The sequence below is a fragment of the Parasteatoda tepidariorum genome, chromosome 3, assembly GCF_982258835.1.
Source record: "Parasteatoda tepidariorum strain Cologne lab strain chromosome 3, Ptep-v5.0, whole genome shotgun sequence".
Taxonomy (NCBI): domain Eukaryota; kingdom Metazoa; phylum Arthropoda; class Arachnida; order Araneae; family Theridiidae; genus Parasteatoda; species Parasteatoda tepidariorum.
This window is the reverse complement of record NC_141757.1, coordinates 83,264,584-83,286,284: the sequence shown is the minus strand read 5'-3', so window position 1 is coordinate 83,286,284 and position 21,701 is coordinate 83,264,584. Positions and strand designations below refer to the sequence as shown.

The 21,701-nt window shown below is 29.5% G+C and overlaps 1 protein-coding gene across 4 annotated transcripts in view; it reads right to left on the bottom strand.

Annotated features, from left to right (window-relative positions):
- Positions 1–21,701, bottom strand: part of LOC107456354 (uncharacterized) — a 177,309-nt gene that overhangs the window by 65,128 nt on the left and 90,480 nt on the right. For all 4 annotated transcript variants that reach the window (XM_087159708.1, XM_087159709.1, XM_087159711.1 and 1 more), the window contains one exon: positions 16,276–16,505. The gene's annotated coding sequence lies outside the window, so the exon portion shown is untranslated. The remainder of the gene's footprint in view (positions 1–16,275; positions 16,506–21,701) is intronic.

Genomic DNA, 21,701 nt, shown 5'->3' with positions numbered 1-21,701 from the left:
ATTTTCTATTCCAGTGATTCTCAACCTTTTTTTTGTGGCGGCACACTTTTAACGATTTCCAAATTTGGCGGCACACAATGAAAAAAACTAGTTTAAAAGTTGTTTACTTAACTATAATACACTGTGTTAAATAATTTTTGATAATAAATTTGAATGTGAAATAAAATAATATGTACTTCAAAAGCACGTTTATTAAGGGATTAATTATTTCTTCCGACTAATTTTTTATTAGTTAGTAACAGTTATTTATTTTTTTGCAAGATTTTAATTGTTAGCTTGTCTTCTATAGCTATTAACTGTTGTTTTTTTTACATTGTCATTTTTTTGTGATTTCTTGTTAACTAATTTTTTTGCTAATTATTAATTGCTAGCTTATTTTTTTGTTAGTTATCCTTTGTTAATTTTTTTTACAACTATTCATTGCATAGCTTACTTTAATGATTAGCTTCTATTTCCGTTTGAAAGTTAATATTTAGCTTGCTTTCCTTTGTCAATTAGTAATTTTAATAGTCATTAAATTTCCTACTTATTTCAAAATATTTTAAAACTGTGTGTCAAAGACAATTTAAACACTTCCTTCTTATTTTAACTTACTTTAAGATTGTCAGAGACAAGACAATCCCCGACAAAGATGTTCACCCGGTTAAAGCGTGGAAAAATTATATATATATATATATATATATATATATATATATATATATATATATATATATATATATATATATATATATATATATATATATATATATATATATACACTTTTCTTAAATTTAAACTTTACTCGGAATAAAAAAAATCATTATAATTTTTATTGTATCATTTCAAATATTTGGCGGCACACAGAAGTGCCGCGGCACAGTGGTTGAGAATCACTGTTCTATTCGATAAAAATTATATTTTCGATGAAAGTTATCGAAATCACTACCTTATTCTCCTATTTTGGCAATTTTTTGAGCCCAGATAATGCAGCAAAAGATTAAGTTTTTAAATATTTTATAACCGTCGTTGAACAGTCGATCCAATTTTGGGTTTACGACTACTTATGTTCAACTCCGTAGCCTTATGATTTTGAACCCAATCCAGAAGAAAACGGAACTTCTGGATCAAGTATTGGGAGACATTTGCCTTCGTGGAGGATTTTCTTGATGAACAGGAAAATCACCAACACTTCGGAAAATCTTTCATGGTAAGCCCAAAGGCAAGGAGACTCTAACCCATCATTCATCTACCACTGAAGATATTTATCGTCAGCACTGTGGTCAGTGGGAGCCCGGTGAGGAATTTGTATCCACAAGCCATCACTGAGATTCGAACCCAGTTCACCTCATTGGAAGGCGAACGCTTTATCCCCTGAGCCAAAACGGCTCAAGTTTTTAAATATTAAACAACTAGACCACTAACGCTAAGGAAGACTGTGGCTTTTTTCCATAATGACATTTTGCGCCATTTTCAGAACAGGCATAGACAGCATTGACTTAAGATAGGCTAAACTAGTCTTAACAGTCATGAGTAACAATAGCAAACTTACAACTGTTATGAAAATAGCATATTATTCGAAGAAAAAAAAGCGTCATTCAAGAACTCGAAACACCACGATATATCCTTTGGACTTGGACATGCAGTTTGTCGAAGTACCTGCCCGCGAATGCGGGCACCTCACTTCTTCATCTAATTGCTGGCCCTAGGGCAACTGAGACTAGTGGCTTTCAGAGAAAAGAGAATGAAGTTTACTAACATTGGTTAGCTGTCTATGGGTTAATTACCGGGAAAGTCCCTATAGTCATTGGCATGTTAAAGAAACAATGAATTGAAAAATAAATATGTACAGGATAATTTACAATAAGGTGAAAATACGATATATCCTGTTAAATCGGCTCTTTCTTATACCCCATTTACAAGAGGGCAGAAAAGAGGAGCCTGAAAAAAAGATAGACAAATTTACACCGTTCCTGAACTCTTATCTTACAAGGATAAGCGACAGCTGCTCAAAGACGATAATAAAATTGAGTAATAAAGAGAGGAATTCAATGATCATTTTCTTTGTTTGAAATTAATATGTTTCTTAAAATGCTTTTCACACGGTCCATTATTTGAATGGTTGGTCCGATTATTCTAAGCTTTTTAAGAAAGATCTCTTTTGTGCATTAGTAAAAAATCTAATGATAATTTTCTGAATCTAAAATTACCACCGAATCGGTCGAGTCGGGTTCTTTCTGTCAAGATTTTGTTTTTGAGGGGGGAAAAAAGCCACGCTTTCCTTGATTTTAAAATTATGGTTTAAAAATGACATCTATTTTGTATTTAAAATTCAAGTAAAAATACATTGAAGGGTTCACTTTAACGAAAAAAATTTTGAGAAGGTTTTATAAATGGTCCCAAATATCTCCTAAAATGATCCCTATCAATGCATCACAAAGATTTTTAAAATCCAATAAATCAATCTATGCCAAATACTTGGAATATTCAATAGTTTGGAATATTTTTAATATATTACATTATTTTATTTATATAATGATGATATATTAATTAAATATATTACATTATTTCATCTATATAATGATTATCTATATAACGATTAATTTCAGCTGTATAAAAATGCTTTTAAAAAGTGTCTCTTACGATTTTGAATCTGTTCGCAGGAAATACCAAATAGAAATATTTTGCGAATGTGCGAGTAGTCATTTAATTTGACTTAAGAGGAACTTCCCCGCGTTCCGCGGAACGCCATTTGAGAACCGCTGCTTTAAACCATGGCCACCAAGAGTAATTTTATTATTTCATAGCTGAATTAATAAAATTTTTCAGTCATATTTAAGAGAAAAATGTGATAGATTAATATGTAAATTTTTTTAAATGTAGATCAGGAAGTCAGAATATGAGGACTTAATTTAACTGACCTCCGTACTGCACTATATTTTTCAAAAAGTCAAAATGGTTGATGAAAAACTGTGCAGTTCAAGTAGTAAAAACAAAATAAGTAGTTTCATTGTGAAATTGGCGCACATTAAGAGGTTAAACGGAGGAATTTTTTACAAAAAGGTTAATTATTTTAGTCATTTTCATCCAATTTTCAATAATTTTTTCCTATTAAATTTATTTTATTTTTAAACTTTAAGAAGAAGTTAGTCGATTTACTAGACATTTCTAAAAAAATATTTAAAAGATTTAAGTTGGAATAATTAAAAATAGAAATTGTTTGCATAATTCATAAATATTTATTTTTAAATATACCTCAATTTTTTTTTTTTTTTAATATGTATTTTAAATTTCTTGTAGACTAGTATGAATAGTACTAGTAATACTAAGAATAATGTAAAATAAATAAATAAATAAAAAAAAAACAGTTAGCAAAGGTTAACAAAACATTACATATTAACATTAATAGTTAAATACAATCGCTTGCTCAGTAAAAATTTTTCGAACTTACTTGCGCTGCGCAGTATTCTACAACAGTGGTGCGCAAACTTTTTTCGACTGCGTCCCCTTTTGTAGAGAGAAAATTTTTGGCGACCCCTAGAGATAAATGTTCAGAAATACGATGTATATTTTGAGCATTTCTTTCGTTTCATCGAATAAAAACATCATCATATTTGACTCATATTAATTTTATTTATAATTTCAAGAAAATACTTTTTGTATAACACAAAAATCAGTAAATTGCCCTTTAATGAGATGTATGTGGCTGCAAGTTTCTAATTATCTCATCGATGTTTGGATGTATGTTGCTAATTGCAATTCGCATATCATCTTCAGGGTTTAAACGCGAGCGGTATTTAGTTTTTATTGAAACTAGTTTGCTAAATCCAGTTTCACTTAAATACGTTGATGCAAATTGTATTAACACTCTGATGGCATTCTTGTATAAAATGGGATATTGTTTTTCCACGGATAGCCAGATAGAGAATACATTACGCATTAGGTCAAAGAAAGAGTGGACAGCATGAAATTGCAATTAAACAGTGAGTGACGGCGCTTCACTCTTTATATGTACACTGTATAGTATGCAGCATGCAGGAATAATGCATTTCATAAAAATTTGGCGACCCCCCAAAAACTTCTGGCAACCCCCACAGGGGTCGCGACCCCTAGTTTGCGCACCACTGTTCTACAATATGGGGGGGGAGTGGCTTAATTGTACTAAAAATTAATTTAAATAAATTAATTTTTCTTCCCACATTCACATACTTCAAATTTGTAGTATACAACTTCAATGAATTCAAGTTCTATTATATTATTTAGTGTAATCATTCTGTGATTACGAGTCTTATTAAATTATACAACTTACCAATACTAACAAATTTATTTTACCCACGTAAAATCTAAAAAAAGTATATATATATACTACTAAAAGTATATAGTCCATCGAAGGTACGCATTCTGTACTTTTAATAATCTAAGAAGTAAAGAAAGATTTGTAGATAAAATTTAAAGTTTTCGTATAACTAAATGATGAAGTAAATTTAGACTCTTAAACATTTTTCATCTAATATGTGCCAACCATTTAGTTGAAAATGATTTTTTTTTTAAAATTATAAGGCCCGCCGACGGCGATGCTTTGGGTGAGGTGTTCAACTGAATCATTTGTTTTACTGCGCAAAAAAGAAATTTGAAATTGCGAAGGTTTTATATACAGGGAGTACAGTGAAATAAGAAAAATTAACTTTCGATAATTAATTCAAGAATTATTAACTGCAGAAAAAAAAATACTATACGGATCGCTCTACAGTTCGCAGGAATATAACTACAGAGTTGAAAATTGGTATGCTGAAAAGGCCATATTTATTTATGAACTCAAAATAGGCTATGTTTATTTATGAAGAGTTATTTTTTTTATTTGTTTAAAATTCTAATTTGTTTAAAAGTTATAGAGATTTTTAAGTGCTTTTTTGAGAATTTTTTTCTCGACATTATATTTTGTTTTGTTGCACAAAATCTATAATAACAAGAGACTCGACATTACGAAGATGAATAGAAAAAAGTACAGAAAGTACAAAACAATAATAATTTTAGGATTCGAGTATTAAGTGTTTCCTCGATTTGTAGCCTACTGAAATGCAACTACGGAGTTGAAATTTGAAGTGCTGAAAGAGCCATTTTTAATTGTAAACTACTCAAATTTAAAGTGCTTTATCTTGATTTCCCCGCCCCTCTTTTGCTTTTAAAATCGATTTTGTTTTTATCCATTGCTGTCGAAAATTTATTCCCTCCCCACTCGATCTATACTTTTTTATTTTTTAGACTCTTGCTTTAAAAAATAAAGAATCAAAAGATAAAACATAAAAAATCAAAAGATCAAGTCTTTAGATGTCAATCAAAAGTAACAAAAAAAAAAGAGAAAGAAAAAATGGGAGAGATATATTGATTAGATGTTCCTATATATAAATCTTAACATTTAAAGTGAAATATTTAAAAGAAAACTCATAAGAGAGCGAAAAAATCGTTCCATATTTGAATTGTTATAAGTCTCGTCAGCGAGTAAAATAACTTCTCATTCATTCCTTCTAATTGAGTATTCCTTAAGTTAATATTTTTTTCAAGTACGGATGATTATTTTTCAAATCAATGCAATCGTCACGATTAGCATATTAACGAAACGTTAGCCGCAATAATTGTATATTTCTTTTATATAAGGCTGTGTGCTTTTGTGGAAAAAATTGACTTTTAAGAAGAAAAAAAAAAGCAACGATGAAGTCATTACAGGAGTTGGTGAGCAGAGCAAGCAGACTCTTTTAGAATTTAAAAAATTCAATTACCTAAACTTAATATTATTAGCAACAGTCTCAATATTTACTTTGCACGCATTTAATTTCAGAATTGAAAAATTGTTTTTGTTACTATTTCACAGATAAATAAAGAAAGAACCAACGTTAAAATAATTACAAATGTTTAGAATAACAATAATTATATTTAAATAGAAATTTCAGTTTAGAGCAAAACGAAAAAAATTATCTCTTCACATTCATATTTTCTTCTATTGTATAGTTTTATTTGAGAGCTCTCATCTTCAAGAAATTTTAAATAGTAGACTGAATTAAATCGAAAAGTAATTATTATTTTAATTTTCATACTTCTTAAATTTAATTATTTTGTTTTGTTGTAATAGTTTGTAAGTACTTTTTGTTTATTTTGAAGTCCTTATAACTGCAATTAGAATTGTCTAAAGAATAATTTAAGTGTTCAGAGGAATCAGGATTTCTAGTAATGTAAGTTATAAACTTAAAAAGCTAAAAAAAATATTGTCTTTTACATAAAAGAATGAGGGCGTAATTAATTATTAGAATCTCTAAAGTTCTTTTTCTAATATTAGAATGTCTTCTTTAAAGCAACTTTACAAAGGTAGTTTCCAGCGAATCCTTTACTAACATTTAGTGTTGTATAGTTAAAGAATATTTATTTTACCAGAATAAAAAATAGTCTTTTTTTTTTCCAAGGCATTTTCTTCTTAACGCGTTTAACACATCAAAACTGCGCAAGAAAACTAGGTTTATTCACGGAAGAAATCGAAAAAAAAAAAACTTGCCAAATCCGATTTATTTATTATGATTTAAGTTTTAATTACTTTTACTAAATTTCAAATACAGCTCAAATATCAAATTAAAATTCAGAACCAAATATAGTTATTTATTTAAATAACTATTCTGAATATTTATTTGAACTATAAAATCAAAAATAGTTCAAATAAATATTCAGAATTAAGTCAAAATCAACATGCATATTTTATTTAATAATTGATTTTAAACGCCACCTGCAATTTCTTATTTAAAATAATAATAATATTTTTATCAATACTTCAATTTAATTTTATTTTTAGGCTTTTGTCACATATTTATCCAATGAATAAAAGTCTTGCTAAAGCAGCGTTATTTATTTATCAAACGTGTAGAATAATGCTCAAAACATGCAGAATAATGCTCAAAACATACAGAATAATGTCAAAATTAAACATGTATATTCAGGGTTCTTGCTCAATTATTTCAAAAAAAAAAAAAAATTAGGACTTTTTTAGGACTAAGAAAAAAAAATTAGCACTTGATGTAAAGTAAAAATAACATACTTAATCTATACATGATATTAAAAATATACAAATAAAGTGTTTCACGATTCATGAAGTAAAAATTACATAATTAATCTATACATGATGCAAATTGCAGCTTAATTTTGTCAATCTTTTTCTTCAATTTTCTTTTTTTGATTTAAGTAATTTAATATGTTTCTCATTTTTAGAACACACTTGCTTTTGTTTTCTGACATTAATTTTGGATTGATGCAAGCAACATTTCTTACAACAGAATAGTTTATTGGACATTTCTCTAGTAAAGTTTCTAACATTTTGGTGATAAACTTTCTGCAATCTTTCTTTATATTCATATGATCCCGGTCAGAAATAACTTTTGAGGCCAACAGCTGCTTTAAAATTTGGTCACCTTTAAAACCTTCACTGATTTTTGTCAGAGAGACATAATTCTTTTCATCACAAAAATTAAAATGACACAGTTTCTCCAGAGAATTGAAGTTTTCTATAGATTCTGGCTTCAGAATGTTATATAATTGCACACTATGTAATACCAAATCCTGGATATCTGCAGCAAAAAATGGTAAAAGTAGCAGATCTGCTTGATACAGTTTCAAAAATGGTGAAACTAGCTCCCTTTTCTAAACTTGCCAACATTTTTCACATAAGATTTCAGATCATTCGAAAGCAATATTGCTCTTTCAGTTGCAGGCGCATTTTCCAGCCAACGGTGGCTACAAAATTTTAGTTGTAATTTGTTCTCAGTTGATTAATAAAATCTTCTTTTCTTGTGGGCGAATCTTTAAAAAGATAGAAGATTGAGCTCAGGATGGAACCAATGAGCCATTCTGTTTCAGATTCACCTTTGTAGAATGTGTTATTTAAAATATGAAGCCCACAACTTCCTATTGCATTGCATTGAACACCCATTGAATATTATTATAAAACCTCCAATTGACAGCAGGACCGTCCATAGAAATCTTCAATAATTTCTTCAGGTCTACATTTTTGACTGATGCATAAAAGCAGGCTAAAAGGTCATCTGCTGCAGAATGGCAAACAAAAGCTGATGTTAAGTATCGCGTCTCTACAATGTTCTTATCTGGGTTCCAAAAGTGGATATGTATATCCAACTGCTTCTGCTGCGTCGCTTTGTTCAAAGACTCATCAAAAAGCAATGTATAAAACTTGGCATTATCAATGCACTTCAGAAGTAGCATGCTAAAATGAGGTGCAAGTTCAAAATGACAGAAACAGGCACACTTCACTGCAGGCGAAATGACGTGCTATTGAACTGTCTGGAAACATTGTACTAAATAATTTTCCAGTGTCTTTGGAAGAATTGTAGGAGTAGTAGCTTTCTACAAATTTTAAAACCCATAAAATCTCAGAAGAAAGAACTTCTTTCCCCAAAGCCCAAGAATCTTCTAAAAAGATGGAGGCAGCAGGAGAGCTGAAGGCAACAGAATTTAAGGATTTATGGAAACTGATTTAAGGAATTCGATCGCTCAAAAAAAATTTCAAAACGCCAAAATAAAAAATATTTAGCACTTTTTTAGGACATTTCAGGACAGCAAGAACCCTGATATTTTGTTTACAAAGTCATTAAAAACAAGCCTTTTTTTTAGATCATCACAATCGTGTTTCTATTTATAGAAATAAATATTTTATATATAAACAAAACTGGAATTTTTTTTTCACAAGGTGAACTATGGATGTGAAACAAGATAAACCAAGAGAGTGAAACTTATTTGTTAAGGTTGTTTTTCCAAGGCTTAGCCGCATAATTTTTTTCGCGAATAATATGCTATTTTCATAATTCCAGTGAGTTAGCAACTGTTACTCGACTGTTAAGATAAGTTCAGCCTATCTAAGGCTAGCGCTATATAGGCTTATTCTGAGAATGGAGCAAAACGTCAACATGGAGAAAAGCCAGAGTTTGGTGGAAATGAAAATCGTTTATGGTCTAATTTTTTAATATTTAAAAACTTATTCCAATGCTGAATTATCAGAGCTCATAAAAATTTGCAAAAACTGAGAATAAGGCAGTGATTTTGATAATTTTCATATGGAAAAAAATGTCATCAAATTCTGAATTTTTTATACATACTGGATTTTAATAACAGTTTAACTTTTAAAATATTTCAACTATTTGTCCGTTCTAAAACCCAGATTATTCTTAACAAAAAATATGATATATATAGTTTTAAATCATCGCTTTGCTTCAAATGTAGGGCACTTAAACAGTGGCTTTTTTTTTCTTTTAATTTTCCTGGGTGACACAGCTTAGAAAAACCATGTTAAACAATGAAAATGGTTTAGATAGATTTCATGAAGCGCAGCTACGTTTTCTGAAAAACATGACTAACTCACTGAAAGTTTCAAGCGAAATGTAAAATTTCTCTATCTAAATAGAAAAATTATAATACAGTGAGAAATAGAAAAATTTAAAACTAACTAACAAACACGTTAGAAACTGTCCAACTAGATAGTTTTTAAAAATGGTAAGATTTTTCGCTTAAAAAATGTTTTATTAAAGACATACGATAACAATCTATGGACTATGATAACAATTTAGGAGACAGCATGGGCTTTATCGATTCGTTAGATATGGGGTATTAGCCCATTTGAAAATTGGGTACTTGCTTTTCAAGAAGAAGATAACGGATATCCACACATGTGACCTATGACATCAGCTCCAGCTGATAGCTTATAACCAAAATTGCGCTTTTAAAGTTGAGCTAAGCTTCGCCAAATAAATTAGAATGCTAATTAAATACACCTCCGTATCGCACATCGAATTTGCTGAAATATAATTATTTCTCTTCTACCTCTTTCAGTTAACTATATATATTATTGTAACCGTGATACATTTTTGCTTTGTGTACCTGGCAACTCGGGTGCATAATTAGTTTGTTTATGTTCTACATAGCCTCATGCCTGTTTTTGCGAAAAATATTTGATGAATGAATCGAAATCTTTGTGTAAGAATATAGAACGCCTCACTTAAGAGAATCGATAGCCAACGGGTTTACTCGAAATAGAATGGAAAGAACAGTAGCAAATAGCTATATGACACGAGGCAACCTAGTTGAAAGCAACTAGCGGTTTCGGTGAAGTTGAAACGTGTCATATGATGGTTGCCCGGTTGCTTTCAACTAGCAACTGAAGTTAAAACCTTTCAACTTTAGTGGAGCAACCAGATTAGTTGAAACGTGTCAATTTTGAAAGCAAACGAAAGAAATATTTTGCTTTTAAATCACTTTTTTTCTGTTCTAGTTCTTCTTTCAGCTATCAGCTCAACGTTTACTTCAAGTACATCGTCAATCAAGTACACCTACTTCAAGTACATCTTCCATGATAATTAAAAGAGCTTTTAGCAATAAACTTTATTGAAATACTATAATAGTCCAATACCAGTGCCGTTCTGGTATTGGACTATTCAGAGTTGGTGGAACAAGCGAAGGTTGTAACGTGTGATCACAAACGAGAAACCAAAAACCGGTTTCTTAACTTAGTTGTCTCCACTTGGTTGCCTAGTGTGATCAGCACTAAACGGAAACAAATGCCACGTTTCAACAACCAATCAGAATCGATATACCCACCCTACGTCACTTGCAGGTATCCTATAGCGGCGTAGAGATTCTCGGGTATCGTGTTCACAGTTTTAATTGTAAGGAAGTTTACGCATCTCAGTCGAGCAACTGATTATCAAAACAATCAAAGTCAGAGAGCTCTGATTAATTTATAATTTAAATTAAACTTGTTTGAAAGGGCACGCCTCTTCATTACCTCGGTTCACACCTTCGCTTCTAGTAAACAAGCGATAAGAATATTTACAGCTTTACCTTCACTGAAACATTCGTGGACGTTAAATTTTTTGGGGTTTTCAATCGAAGCAGAATACGCAAGATATTGAAATAAAATTCTATATAAACAGCATTGATTTTCGAAAAATGACTATTCGTGCTCGAAAATGAAAGTAATTTTAAATATTACATATATTATATTCAGAAAATAACGTTATTTATTTTACTTAGTAGTTCTGTGATCAGCATGAAGCTTTTAAATTTAGATTCACTTTTTAATACATAGGACAATATTTTTCATTGCGATTAAATTTTTTAATATGTTCGCAATAGAATCCCAATATGTTAAAAAATATATTCGCAATATTATTTGCGAATATATTTTTTAATATATTCACAATACAATCCCAAGGACCACGTACCTTGGGATTGTATTGCGAAATTTATGTCCAGTGAAGTCGCATAGTATTATATTTTACAACTATTTAGGAATATTTTTATGAGCATTTTAATTAATTGTTTTTAATATTAAAGTACATACATACATTTAATAACTTTTAACTTTTTTTTTCTTTAGTTTTAAAATTTTACCCCCAAAAATTAAATATTTATTTATAATTAATGCTGAGATTATTTTCAATAATTATTTTTTTTGCTTGATTTGTATAATTAAATATAGTTTTGAAACTGATACTTCATGCAGTATAACATTATACTTAGATAAAATTTATATGTATTAATTTAATTTTTAAAGTTTTAAGTTATTTTTAATATTTTTTTTAATAATTATTAAATCTATTCATAATTGTATTTAATTAGATCATGGTATAACAACATACATGTTTGTTCTAACTTTAGGTGCAATTTAACATTTGAAATATTTATATTCTTTTAATTAGTTAAAACACGAGGTCCACGTTTGTGAACCTAAAATTATTAGCTCATGCTAGCAGTATAATTTATATTTTGTTTATCTTATTATAACTTATGGCAGTGAAATAAAAATTCGGAACTGCGAAATATTTTTTTCCTTTATACTTCAGTACTGAAGAAAATAATATAAAATACGCATAAGAAAACGAAAAATTGAAATCAAAAAATATTTTTTTCTTCATGAAAACACACACTGCAAACGCTACAGTAACAAAATCACTTAAAATAAATTTCCTCAAGACTTTCTTTGAACTGAAATGACATTTAATTTTTAGAAAATTCCAGTGTTTTTCGAAGATGTAATTATGAAAAAAAAAAAATGATTATTAGCTCATATTAAACTGTTAGTTTGTTGTTAAGTAGTAACTAGCAAATTAATAGTAAAGTAGCAAGTTTAAAGTAACATTTTTTCAGCTTGATAGTAAATTCAATTTAAAATAAGTTTTGTTTCCAGTTTAAGGCTCTTTGGCAAAAAACGCTCGTTAAAAAAAAAAAAAAAGTAACATAAACAGTTTTTATCAGATCTAAAATGATAATATGAAGTTCATTCACTTCAAAATATAATATTCTTGTCAAATATTGCGACCCTAACTCCAAATTGGCGACATTTTTGTTCAATCTATAGCAGTACTTAGTCCTATTTGAAATATTTAATTGGCTCACATAATGAGGCCTTAGCAAGCGGAGGGCGGCATGTGGAAATTTGGCGACAAAAACGAAGCAATTGGCGACAATGAGTAAAGGTCAATAAACTAAATAATAATGGAGGAAAAAGCTTATTTGTTTTACCTACTTTCAATAATGTCCTTTTATGCATCCTTTTTAAACACTAAATCATGCTGTTAGATATACCAGTTACATCTGCTTGACTTTCACTACCTCCTGTTTCCTTTGTTCCCCTACCGAAAAGTGTAATCAATATCTGCCCCGATCAAAGATATAAATACTCCATCCTACTTCTTTTTCGAACAAGTCTGAAGGAAGATAGAATATCCGACTCGTTTTCGTTACAATGAAGAAATCGGTGACAAGAGAGGGAAGAATAGAACATCACGGCTCGGGAATGTGAGAATATTAGAACTTTTCTTCCAATGTTATTTGTTTTCGAGTGTTCCTCGGCAGTTGTTCGAAATTATTGGATTTTAGACGATTCGATAACTATAATTTTGGACACAAGAAATAATTTTTTTTTTTGCTGAAATAAAGAAAAACGAAATTCTGTTTCTGTCTGAACAATTTATTTATTATTACATTTTATATCTCAATTCGTTCCCGGCATTTTTCGCTTATTATGACGTAGGGTTTTTCCTTTCCCTAAAAAGAACTGGGAAGTAATATTTGTAACATACTTTTTTTTTAATAACAAGATCCTTTATACTTAACCAGCTTAATACATGCGTGAAGAATAATAATAAAAAAATGCATGTTTATATTAAAACGTAATAAAAACTACAATAGCGGAACACTAAAATAATCCACTAAGGCAGTGTTTCCCAAACTTATGACTTTTGTGTACCCTTTCCAAATTTATCATAACGCTGTGCACCACTAATAAAAAAATTTATGTATTTTTAACTATAAAAAGAATTGAACTAAAGTTAAAAATCATAACTGGCTGTTGACACCACTAATTATTAACTGTTAACTCTGCAAAAAATAGCCAATAGAAAAATACGTAATCGTAAATTTTCATGGCTAGCTTTGTTCTTAAACAAAAATTTTCGAAATTTTCGTTAGTTGCAAGATATTTCGAATAAGAACGTGTAGCCCCGCTAAACTGTTCCCGTACCCCTGGGGGTACGCGTACCACACTTTGGGAAACACTGCACTAAGGCATCGGTTACCATTTTTTTCCGGTTTTGGAACCCTAAATGAACGAGCTTTTTCTGGCGGAACTTTAGTATTATGTATGAAAAAAATTCATTAGCAGCTGTAAATATATCAATAAAAAAAATAAAATTCTAAATATACCAACTATTAATATAAAATTTTTTAAATTAACGAAATCAGATATAAAAAATAAAAAATTAAATGCTCATAATGCTATGAGATTTCACTTGATTACTAAACGTTGTCATAAATTTCGCTATGCGTACCACATATGTGGACCTGCATGTTCTTGACTGCATTATTTTTAAATATTAAATAAAAAGTTGTGATGGCCTTATTACGATCACTGGTCACCCATTGGTCAAATGCTTTTTGCTGTCTGGATCGACTCCGTTGAACGCCACAACATTTCATATCATGGGTTGCTAAAACTGTCTCAATTGATGTTTGTCGTCGGATTGGTTTTCAAATCCTGCCTATGTACGTGTTTCAAGACGTCGCAAAATACTTTTTCTTCTTCAGCATTCATATTCATATTAAAATCACAGTCAAGCCAGTAATTATACATTAATAATAAAAAGAATATAGAAATTCTTTAAATTATTATTATGTAAATACATTAAAAATGTCTGCTAGTGAAAATAAAAAGAGCAGCGGTTGCCATAGCAACGCATGTGTTGCCACTCACATTAAGTTTGTCATTTCCGCCATGTTTTCTTTTAGTTAATTTTGTTTTACATTATCTTTTGAGTTTGTGAATTTGGCAATTATATTTTAGGTTCTTTTTTATGCTTATAATATTAAGTAAGAGAACCTATGATACGTTACGTTTAAGGGAATTTTATACGATTTTCATCTTTATGATGTACAATTATGCATCCAACAAACTTGTAAATAATATATTATGTAATTAGACCTATTATTCTGTGTGTTGTATTGTAAAATAAAGTAATTAGAAGCAAAAGATTCTCGAGTCATAACAGCATGCAATGACGATACGTGCGCGCAGTTTTACTCTTGAACACGAGGGGATTTCTCGCTGTATGCTGAAAATGAACAAACTAAGCTGAATTATGGTTTTCAGAAAAGAAATGTCCTAAACGTTGAACAGTCAATAACGAAACGTAATTCCTCATTTTTGAATTTTTTTATAAATGCACATTCTTTTCATAATTTATTCAATATATTGTTATAAATTTTTTTTTTATATACTTGGCTGCTTTTTTTCATTGGTCATTTATATAAATAGGTTCATATAACAAGTGAACCAATACTAGAACCTTTCATTTACATTTATTAAACGTCTCGGAATCGTTTTAGGCGGTGCAAAGTAAAATTATTGAATTGTTGTATAATAGAAAGCAAACTAATATTTTTAAAAAGCAAAACGAAAAATAAATAAAAAAATAAACAAAACGGGTATAAATGGTATGTAAATCACGAAAGACATGCTAGTCATTTTTTGGATATAGTACTATGTTTAGAAGACTACATAAATGAACTATTTTGTGTTCTTATGCATTACATTATTCCATTACATTATAAAAATTTCTTAAGTTTTATGACATAATGCATATTTTATGAAATATTCAACAAAATTGTTTTTTTTTTCCCTTGTGAAAATGCTATGCACATCAAACATTGCTCTAAAATATAATCGTTTTGATTAAGCTATTTTATATCCAGATTAAATTCGAGTAGAAGCGTCTAGTACGCATGGAATCTGGAATATCACAGGGAATAGATAGATGGAAGGATGAATTACAATCTCGTTGTGGTAAAATGTAAATTAGCATCAAACATCCTATTCGTTCAGGTGACAGGCTCGTGCAGATAAAATCTATAACAGGACATTCCTGATACACGGGAAAACAATTACCAAAATGTAATTTAGAGAGCAGCAAACGATATCAGTAAGTTTGACTTGTGATCGGATAAGGTACTCATGAAAGTTTAATGGCGATCGTCTGCGAGTTGTAGGTAAAATTGTTCGCCAGTTCTATTAAATCAAACATGATTCTTAATAGCATAATATTTTAGCCTATTCTATGATTTATCTATCATATCTAATTAATCGAACGAAGTATAAAAATAAGGTTTGATAGCAGTAATACAGGAAAAAAAAAAATCAAAGCTTTGTAGAAAAGGAAACTAACTACTAGTAGAAGCAAAATGTTCGGTTTAATAAAAACTAACTACATTGCAATTTTTTCAATAAATTCAAGATGGCTACCATTCAGACAAAACCAAGTTAATTCTCTAAAATTTCCAGACAAAATTCTGAAAAATTTAATCGGTTTTCATTATTAATGAAGTTTTTTTTTAATTCAAAAACACATACATTAAGAACTTATGCAAATTTTTTTTGAAACTAAGATTGTTCATTATTTATAAAGTTTTCGGGCTTTAAACATAATAAAAAAGCATTTTGATAATTTTAATTTAATGAATAAACTATTAATATCCTTACAGATTTAAATCGATTTTCGAAAATGTTTATTATTCTAATATTTTAATAAATTGTTTCAAAGAAAGTGCTTGCTTCACAGTGAGTCAAAATAACAAAATTATTGATTAGATACTGTTGATTTTCTAAGAACTCTTGACAGATTGGTTACCCTGGAATTAAACTTAATGCGCAGCTTAATAACTTGCATCATATTTCTGAAGAATGCAGTATTAAGATCTTACCTGCTTGTTTTTGTTAATCCTTTAGTAGTGTGTACGTTCCAATTGTTGGTCACACTTTTTGTTGTTTTTGTAATCTCTTTGAAGTTAGTGTACTTTTTTCTTAGTTTTCACCAAGGCACAACTTTATGATTCAGTAATTGATTGACCACAAACTTTATGCAACAACAAATGCACTTCACACCACATTTACCAATTACGTCAATTCAACTGAAATATCCCTCCGCGCTTACCTGAAAGGAGAAAATAGTGACTGTTATTATCAAAACGAAGTAACATATAAAAGTAATGCAAAAACTTTATGAACAGACTGTTAATAAACGAGGAAATGTGCAGGCAATAAGAAGGGATAGCATGAATAAGTCATTGTATTTTAAAATTTTTGCAATTTTTAATTTTTTCAAAAAAAAAAAAAAAAAAAAAAAAAAAAAAAAAAAAAAAAAAAAAAAGCTAGTATTATTTTATCTATTTACTTGTTTTAAAATCTCCATACATTCTCCAAATCTCCATAAGAAGGTAATTCTCATCTTACCATTTCGTGCATTTTCATTGGACAGAAAAATCACATGGCATGTTTTTTAATGTATGAAGGAGATCTGATTGTCTTTGGCTGTCATCATAAAATTAATAAAATTTATAGCGGTAATAACCAGAAAATTATTTGTTTATCGCTTATTTAACAGCATTTACCCGTAATATTTATTTAGTAAGATTATTATCTATACTAATAATATTATATTATATATTAATAATATTATATATAATATAATATATTATTCTATGCATTATATTTATAATACATATTACATAATAATATTATTCCTTTCTGAAGACTATTCTCCTCTACTTGCTTTTAATAATTATTAAAAATTAAAGGCTTAAATCTAGAAGTATTGTTTTCTATGATAAAGACATTTAGTAAACTTTTACTTTTTTAAATACGTAAAGTAAGTTAGGTTTCCTTTTATACAAAATTTTATGTAACCAACTACGTTAAGTTTATGTACACAATTAAATTAAAAAATTAATACAAAACAACTATTTAAAATTCCAAAAGCAATATTAAGGATTAACTTTTTTGTATTATTGCTATCTACTTTAAAAAAATATTCAACCAGTTGCATCGTAATAGTGTTCAAAATTAAATAATAATAATAAATCAAAAAACAAGTTTATACATGAAGTTGCAAGGGTAATGTGAGACCTTTTGTCTCTTGGTTCGTTTTTAAAGACTACTCACTAAGGATGACCACGGATTATTTCAATTTTAGCTTATTTATTACTAAATTCTTGATTATAGAATTATTTACAAAATGATACATGAATTGGAGAATATAATATTCCGGAGCGCTGCTGCTCCCTTCTCTCTCATATTTCGGAATCCTACGTCAAGGTTATGGGATCCTGCCGACTACGCCATTTGTGAGACCTTTTGTCTCTTGGTTCGTTTTTAAAGACTACTCACTAAGGATGACCACGGATTATTTCAATTTTAGCTTATTTATTACTAAATTCTTGATTATAGAATTATTTACAAAATGATACATGAATTGGAGAATATAATATTCCGGAGCGCTGCTGCTCCCTTCTCTCTCATATTTCGGAATCCTACGTCAAGGTTATGGGATCCTGCCGACTACGCCATTTGTGAGACCTTTTGTCTCTTGGTTCGTTTTTAAAGACTACTCACTAAGGATGACCACGGATTATTTCAATTTTAGCTTATTTATTACTAAATTCTTGATTATAGAATTATTTACAAAATGATACATGAATTGGAGAATATAATATTCCGGAGCGCTGCTGCTCCCTTCTCTCTCATATTTCGGAATCCTACGTCAAGGTTATGGGATCCTGCCGACTACGCCATTTGTGAGACCTTTTGTCTCTTGGTTCGTTTTTAAAGACTACTCACTAAGGATGACCACGGATTATTTCAATTTTAGCTTATTTATTACTAAATTCTTGATTATAGAATTATTTACAAAATGATACATGAATTGGAGAATATAATATTCCGGAGCGCTGCTGCTCCCTTCTCTCTCATACTTTCTCTAGCATAGTTCAACTCAAAACTCAACTCTTCTGCGTTCAAAGCTAATCTAATCTCCAAAAATTCTTTCTCATCAGAAAAAGTCATTCGCTCCACCCCCAATGTAGGGGACGCCTCCAGTGTCCTTCACCCTCTGACCCTCAGGTCAAGGGGTCAATCAAATGCGTGGGAGAGGAATCAGGATCCTGACAGGTAATAAAGCAAAATAACTAAGTTTTAAGCTAATAAAAACGGACACTTAATCAGCATTAATACAATAAAAAAATTATCTTTTTTATTGTATTAATGCAGATAATTTATCTGCAATAATACAATAAAATTGAATTATTATTATTTTTTTTTACGTAGCAACAGTTTGTGGAGAATAAATAAAAAGCATTGCAACGAAATTGTGGGAGGCAAGGCAAGTGAGCATTGGTAAGTATTTAATAACGAAACTTTCGAGTATTTTATCGTATATTTGATATCACAGCACTTAAGAGAGTAAAATAGGTCGCAAATTAAATGAAACCAAAACTGTTAACAAGTTCGCTATTTCGTAAGTCACTTACTTGCTTCAATCAAAAGTTATGCAAAGAATTAACTAAGAAATTCTGACAACCAGAGGTAAATGTAGTCTAGACAATGACATTGCGACATTATTGGAAGTAAACGGATGTTTCATAAACTATAGGAAACTATTCTTTATAACTGTAGTTCAGGATCTTATCAAGTAGAAATGTCAGAACAATTGAATTAATTGTGAAAAACAAATATGAAATGGACTTCGATCTAACAATTCGAATATGTTTATAAATGTTTTTCTAAGAATAAGACCTTTGGTGATTTTGAACATTGTGGTGATTTTGACCGCAAAACAGCCAAGTTTACCTCCCTATGCTTACGCTTTTTTTTAAAAAAAAAAACAACTTAAAATACGATTTCATTTCCGCATTCATTTATTTTTGAATTATATAATGAATGATTTTTTCTTCTTTTTCAGATAAAGGGAAGGGGTTTGGTGTCTTTATAAATATTGATCGTAATCCCTTTTCCCATTTCTCAGCTAAAATAGGCACACATCAAACTTCTTCTGCCTCTATATTATATGTAATATCATGGTTATTATCGACAGTGAATTATTGTTACCTGTTTGAGCCAATTGAAATCGTTAAGGTGCCAAGTAAAACTGCGCTGTACTTGCGCTTATAACAAATTTAATATCATTTATATTTATTGGCTGGCTTACCTTTCAAGTTTAACCCTTCGTGTTCTCCTGATTCTGTAGTTCCACTCCCCCCCTTTTTTTTAATGGTTTCTCACGTGCCACAACGCGGTTTTTATTTGGTGGTTGTTAATCTCATGACTTGATTGTTAATTTCAAGGAGGTATCGATAAGGAAATATTCCCAACAGTGTCATCGAACATCATATTATTTAAGTGTTAGTTTTAATCTAATTATAATCAATGCTAAAAACAGCTATGAAGAAAAAAGTTTCATTTTTTTTAGTTTTATTTTTTTAGGTAGGCTAAGTTTTAGGTTGTGTAAAAAAAATACATTTATAACCTAAAAACAGTGTAAATAATCATTAAAATAAAAAATGTCGGCATATATCGTTAAATATCGATATTTTATAACGATATATCGTGATTATAGAACTTCGATATCCCCAAACACTAATCTAAATCTCTCTACGTTCGACATTTGAAGTTATCTTTACGTTTTTTTTCAATACAATATAATAAAATATTTCAGCATCATTTTAAAGTGCGAAAAAAAATTATGTTGCCGTCAATCAATTCGAAATCTGTTTAAAAAAATAAATAAATTTAAAGAAAAAGAAAATGTTAGAACACGCTAAACTTCAAGCGGAAAAAAGAAGAAAAAAAAGGTCTTACCGTATTCCATTTCGCTAACATTTAAAAGAGATGCATCTTTCCGAAGCAATGCTGAATATGTCAACAACCGAAAGAAAGAATCTAACTTTATACCTAAAATACCATTATCTGAATTTTTGAAGGACAGCATCCTATTCCACCTTCAACAATCGATTCCAGGCTCATCCAACCTTATTTCCTTCACTTTTTGCAACATCCCAACCGGGGGTGGCCTAAGACATAGTTTTATATGAAACACTTTTATTTCATTCCATCAATAAAACGAATCGGAAACCTAAAAGGTTTGCTTGGTAAATGCATGTCATGAACTGGAAGATATGAAATTTGCCGAGGGGTTGTTTTTACTCGCTATGGCATCTTGGTGGGGGTGGGGATCTTTCAAAAAAATTTTTTCCCAATAAATGAATGGTGAGGAATATGTACAGTAAAAAAATAGATTTTATAATTATTAATTTAAAAAAAAAACAACTTTTTTCAAACAGTATGTTCTTTTCCTTTTAAATTTAAATGTTTACGCAGGAGTGTCAATTTTTCGCAATCGTGGAGACATTTTCCATCAGTGTTTTTCAGTAAATATAGTTATCCTATTACATATACGTACACTAAAACAGTCTGTCAATTTCAAAATGTTATATAAAGATTAACAATTGGAGTTTATACATATATCGAAACAAATATCAAAATAATCGCGTCGAATTGAACAAATAGGTTTTATGTGATAAATATTTATATAAGTATAAAAACAAAGGACATGCACAAACATAAAATAAAAAAAATGTACCAGGGAATAAGAGCCAATAAACATAGGGAACAGGGCATTTACCTACTTTTGAAAATAAAAGCCAGTGTTCTGAAAGAATAAGAGCCACTGTAAAAAAGGAAATATGACATTTTTCTAGTTTTCAAAATTAAGGCCAATATTTTAAAGCAATAATAATAATAATAAAAAAAATAAAATAAAAAAAAGAGGGAGGGGGGGGAGTACATTTACCTAGTTTTCAAAAGCCTTCTGTAATTTCGTAATTGTTAGTATTCCTGTTATAATGTTGCAACTATAACAACGATAGAATTTATGTTAAACAAAAACTCGAATGTTAGAATTATTTTAGAAGAAAAATGTATGAAACATAAGTCTAGTGTAGTTTTTAGTAACCAGGTCATTAAATATAAGAAAATGAAATCTTAGCATTGGAATTCTAATCAAATCTAATATACTTGTCTTACTTTATTTCAATCATAACTAGCTTAATTAATGTGATTTTAGTGTTTATAAATCATTTAATAAAAACCCAACATCCCCTCCAACAAAATTACAAAACAAATATTCAGCTTTTTTTTTTCTTCTTTTTTTTTACTTTATTCACTTTAGCTTTAAAATTCAACTGACAGAGGAATTAAAAAACTATGTTTATATAACAAATGCAATTTTTTGAAGAATGCAAATGTAGTATAAATGTTAAGATTAGTTATTGCATAAAGAACTGCATAAAACTCGGTC